Here is a 5946-nt window from a genome sequence, read left to right as displayed (position 1 = left end):
TGAGCATAGAGCGATGATTAAGTTGCTTTGAGGATACATTCAGATCGACTCGGGTATATCATAGATATACCCATGTACATAGGTTTTGATGTAAGCATGTAATAATATGTATGTAAATTATTTGAGATTGTATAGAAACTCTTGTAAAATATTTTGGTATGTAATTAAATGTAAATTATCGTGAATGTAAATATGAGATTTCATTTACTTAAATAGTTTTGTATTATATTTCTTGTATCTCAGTCTTTGAAAAATCACTATGGATTTGAATTGAGAAATATGTTGTGTTGAGAAATATATTGGAGTTGAGATTTGCAAATACATATTGAAGTGCTTTTTACAGGTTTTCTGAAGAACTGTTTTATCCAAAATACAGATGGCACTCTGCCAAAATTTTTACAGGAACTCCAATTAAGTCAAATGTGTCAGTTTTATCACTTCAGTTCAAAAAGGTTTTTAACACCTGTAAATAGTGCTCACCACTGTAAAAGAAGTAAGAAAAGTTTTGAAAATCCCTTGTAGTGTATTTAATGGGTTATCAGTAGATGGAGTTGGTAATTCATTAGGTATACTACGGGATCATGTTATGCCTTACAGAGGGGTAGGGTGTGACAATGAAACATTATGAGTGGATTTTTTTTCTGAAAAAGGGAAAGGAAGGAACTATTAATAAGGAAGTTGAAGGGAATGTGGTGCTAAAACAGCAAGGAAGCAAAGGAGTCTTGCTAATTCCCAGGTGGCAATAAAAGGAAATCATAAGAGCTAGGCACATGTAATTTCTTTTATAGGAAATGGGAAGGTATCGAGGATTTTGCCAAAAATTGAGTTAGTTACTTGTGATGGTAGTGAACCTAGGATTTGGCTTAGAAAATGTAAGAAGCACTTTGAGATATATAAAGTGCCAAAGGATTATTGAGCAAGAATTGCTACTCTGTTTTTGATAGATAGGACAAATTCTTGGTTTCACAATTGGAGTAAGGGAAAAGCTAATCTATTGTGGGAGGAATTTGAGAAGGAATTATGTATTAGGTTTGGGGATGAATGATTGGAGGATATAGTTAAGGAACTCATGAAATTAAGGCAAGAAAACAATCCATTTAGAATTCACGATGACATGGATATCAAACTCCCCGATGGAAGAATTGTAATTATAAATGATGAAGGAGATTGTGTTGCTAAACATATAACTTTTAGAAAATGCTATGGCCATAAGAGCTTTGCACAATCAACATCCTATCCAAGTAAGATATGTTGGTGCAGTTGAGTATAATTTGCTGTTGGGATTACTTAACAAATAAGTTATAGAAATAGAAATTATGGAATCTTTTCATCATTTGTCCATGTTGAAGATGACTATCTCATATGTAATGGAGTAAAGATTGGTAGCAGTGTCTTCGCACTGAGAAATTGCAATCATTTACTGCCTAAAGAGATTGGGTTTGAAATTAGGAGAAGGTAGAGGAAGATGATGTTTTCCTTCAAATACTACAATCATTGACTTCTCAGAGAGAATGAGTTTGAAATGAGGAGAAGGCAGAGGAAGAAAATCATGCCTTTGCTGCAACTATTTGTTTGCCAAATGACTCTCCAAGTTGCTAGTTCCAATGTTATATTGTTGCAAAAGAGGCTTACCAACAAAATTCCAATTGAAATGGCATTTAGGAAGTTAGAACCATCATTCCTACAAGCTCACCTTTAGATTTTTAACCTTCTTGGGGACCAAATCGTTCTAAAGGGAGGAGTATTGTGACACAACTAGAAAAAAGGGTTGAGCTAGAAATATAACTATAGTTAAGCAATTAGGGAGTTACTATAATAGTTATAGGATTGCTCTATAAATAGAAAATGTACCTATATAATTGGTTATCAGTGAAGATAAAAAAGGAAAAAACTCTATTCTCCTATTTTTTGTTCTCTCTTTATTTGCATCTCTATTCTTTGCTACCTCTTTTTCTCCTTCTCTTCTTTCTCTTCTTCTCTTCTAAATTCTTGGATCAGAAACCCTAATTTAAAGGTTTTTGTGACACTCTTACTGTGACTCTTTAATAAACTCCTTAGCCTAAACAGTTGACTCCATGTCAATCCACTCAAAGATCCACAGCCTTTACAATTAAAATTTTGTAACAAATTGAATACATAGATAACAAATAACATTTACTTATAATATTTCATTCACAGTCATCCAAGCCATATACGAAATTAACCATTTAAATAACAACAAAAATTAAAATCAAATTTTTCATTACCTATGATTCAAACACCTATAGAACCTTTTGCCTAGGTTTATTTCCTTTTTAGTTGTCCAAATTTTTACAAGCCATATACACCAGCACAAAATTATTAGTCATATTATTTCCGTATCTACTCTTCTCCTTGTGCTTCTAAGGCTTGCAAAAGGTGAACATGAGGTGCATGAAGACAAGGAAGCCATCCGTAATAGCTATTTCCTTCTTCTTCTTCTTTCTTCATGATTCTCAAACTTTTTTGAGCTTCTATTTTGAAAGCTCTAAACACCTGCTTAATACCTTTTAAACTATTGTTTTGGGTCACTTGGTCATATTGGGCTTAATTGATTGATTTTTAATAATTTACATCCTTATTTAGCTCTTTATAAAAGGGTTCGGATGATTTCAAACTTTGTTTAGGGGCTCAATTGACTATTGATATATATTTCCAAGGCATATTTAAGCTTTGGTCCAAAATTTTCAAAAAATCCTATATATAAAAGAGAGATGTATTATGTGGGTATTTGTTTCATTGCAAAGTAAAATTATTTTGTTATGTAAAATAAGATAACAAAATTTTACAATTCATCTCATGTGATTTTTATAAATTAGCTTTCTTTCATAAATTTATTAATTATAAAAAATTTATTAACTTAAAAAAAGTAAAGTTTTTTAAAAAAATATATATAATATTTTTTGAAAAAAAAATTAATGGAAAAATTATATTGTGCAAATTTTATTAAAAACTACAAATGTGATATTCATCATAGTAAATTGTATTAAATTAAAAAAAATAATTACATTTAATCATTATTTTTATTAAATTAATAAATTTTTCATAATAAATTATTTACACAAAAAATTATCAGTAAACAAAATTCTAAAATTTTATTAAATTACCTTATTTTCAATTTATAGAATACCCCCAAAAGGAGAGTTAGAACGTTAAGGGTCTATTTGGATGAAGGTGAGGGAGGGGTAAATAAAGGTAAGGAGGGGTAAATAATTATTTTAACCTGTTTGAGAAAATGTGAGTTAATAGAGGATAAAGGTAAGTAATAGTAAGCTTTACCCTCTCTCACCTCTCAAATCTTAATTTTTTTTACACCCCAAATTGGGATGTAAGGAGAGTTAAGGAAAGAGAGAGGATAGTTATGAATATTTCTATTTGTACACCCCTTAAATTTACCCCTTCTTCACCACTTCCCAAACATAATGAATATATATTATCCCTCCTTACCTTTCCATTAATTCACTTTTTTCTAAACATGAGATTTTTTTATTATAACTGTCCTTACCCTTCCCCTTCCTTACCCTTCCATTGCCTACCCTTCCATCACCTCATCCAAACAGTCCCTAAAGAGAGGAAGAGTAAATGGAGAAGAAAGGAGCTGAAAATTTAAAAATGGACGATTACACCAGAGAAATGATGGACCTTAAGACTCTTATTACTCGAAACCTTGAGAAGAAGGGTGTATTGGCTAAGATTCGAGTAAATATTTTCTTAAATTTTCTATACTTCTATTTGGTTACTGAGAAACTGATATTAGTGGATTAGAATGTGAAAAAGAAAATGGGAAACGTGGAATTTACCTTTCCTTAAGTTAATTAGTGGGATAAGACCATAAGGGGTTGTTCGTTTTTTTCATTTATATGAAAGGAATTAGTCTACTAGTCCATTTTCTTGGATTACTATAGTGAAATTTGATTACTTGTAGCTAGGGTTTTGATTTTTATTCAAGATCAATGCTTGTTGTAGACTTATGTGAATCTCCGATTTTTAAATTTCCCCTTCTCTGCATGTGCAGAGAATTAGCGTTCTTCTCCTGCAGATTAAATTGATTGTTGATTTGGTGCTGAGGTTTATGTTCAGAGTGAGTTTTAGGAAGCCTTTTTTTTTATTTTTCGATAGGGGGGATGGGTAGGGGTATGTAGTGAAATATAGAAATTGACTATAAAGCTAAACTGCTTTTTGGTTGGTGACTAGGTTATGCTTTATTTCTTCATTATCAGTGTAATTTTGGGGTGTGGTTCCCTTTCATTTCCTTCCTTTTTTATTTTTTTAGAGCTTTCTTTTATTGTTAATGTGTTGTTTTTGCTCCTAGGGTGACCTCAGGGCAAGTGTCTTTGAGGCAATTCAAGAGGAGGGTAGAGTAATTGAAAAGGAAGAAGGCTTACCTCTTACTTTGTTAGGGAGCTGCAATGATCGTGCAAAACAACTTCATGTGTCTCCTTCAGGTTGCTCCTTGATTTTCAGCTTTTAATTATATGGGAGGTTTTTTTTTTTCCTCTCTCTCTCTCTCTCTCTCTCACTCAGTTGGCATTCTTCATAGTATTTCTGAATAAATTGAATAACTAGTTGATAAGGCCATGTTTGTTCTAGGAAGAAAGTTGCTTGGTGCACTTTGAACGAGGAAATGGCAACAAGTAAAAGGTTTTCCTAGTATAATGACATCCATGTTTTAAAGTTTTCTTTATTAAGAGATTGAAATTTTGGACTTATTGGGTTTATGTGCTTCTAGAAATTAAACTGTTAATGATGGACTTTTAGATTGTGTTGCAGATGTGTATTCACCTTTATGTTGAACATTAGGAAATATAATTTTTTTTTTGTTTTGCATTCATCAATAGAGGCTTCTTACATAGCAATTGCTTGTGTCATTTAAAATTGCATATTCTAATATAAACATTTGTATTCTTTATTAGTGTAACAAGAAGTTCATGGTCATTTTATTATTACAGTGTTCTGAGTTTACTCTACAAATGCAGGGAGGTTACTAACTGCATCGATATGTGAATACTTAGACTGGGCATAGCTAAATCATTCACTTAAAGTTTATTTGCCAGAGTGCAATTTGGTAATCAAGTCATTTTTCAATGTATTATATACAATAAATTTTTTTACTTGATATTTAAGATATTTTTTTTTCTTTTATATGAATGTTAATAATCCTTGTATTATTTTACATTGTAGCAAAAAGATTTTTGGAAAGCTGAGCTAAAAGAATTTAGTAGCAAAAATGGATATGATCTTAAAAGCAATGGTGATAGTGGTCCTCTACTTTTGGATGTTCTTGAAGGATTTTTGAAATTTGAGGTTTGTGTGTAAAGCCTTCTTTTTGGATGTCAAACTTTTTCGGCTGAATTTTCTAGAATTGAGTCTTTATGTTTATTAGACCAAGTTTAAATGCAATTTGCAGCTTGTTTTGGTGTCTAATTATTTTGACCAATTAATACACATAAGGACTTATTATTTATCTGTTTTGTGACGTCTAATTTTGTTGTTATCAATGGATAAAATATGTGGTTATATGAGTTGTCTACAAATGTTTTACTAGTACCTTTGAGAAATTGAAACCGTGTTTGGAGTATCCTGAAATAATGTGGATGTGTCACACCTTAACCCTCTGTAAGGCATAATATGATCCCGTAATATACTTAATGAATTACCTAACTTCACCTACTGATAACCCATTAAATACACTACAAGGGATTTTAAAACAATTTTCTTACTTTTTGAAGGTGTTGAGCATTTTTTGTAGGAAATAAAAAACTTTTATTTGAAGTTAAACCACATATCAAATTTTCAATCAATTTAAAATTTTCGCAAATTTTATAAAAATTTTGGCAGAGTGCCATCTATAATTGGAAAAAAACCAATTCTTCAAAACCTGTGAAAACACTTCCAAATAGTGCACTTCATCAAATCTCAACCACCAAA

General features: G+C 31.1%; 1 pseudogene; it reads left to right on the top strand.

The window, feature by feature from the left end:
* Positions 1-3630: 3630 nt before the first annotated feature.
* LOC131171244 (protein TONNEAU 1b-like) lies at positions 3631-5334 on the top strand (annotated as a pseudogene).
* The last annotated feature ends 612 nt before the right edge of the window (positions 5335-5946 follow it).

Source organism: Hevea brasiliensis, chromosome 12, assembly GCF_030052815.1.
Source record: "Hevea brasiliensis isolate MT/VB/25A 57/8 chromosome 12, ASM3005281v1, whole genome shotgun sequence".
NCBI classification, from domain to species: Eukaryota; Viridiplantae; Streptophyta; class Magnoliopsida; order Malpighiales; family Euphorbiaceae; genus Hevea; species Hevea brasiliensis.
Note: the sequence above shows the minus strand (reverse complement) of the source record. Positions and strands in the feature narration are given on the sequence as shown.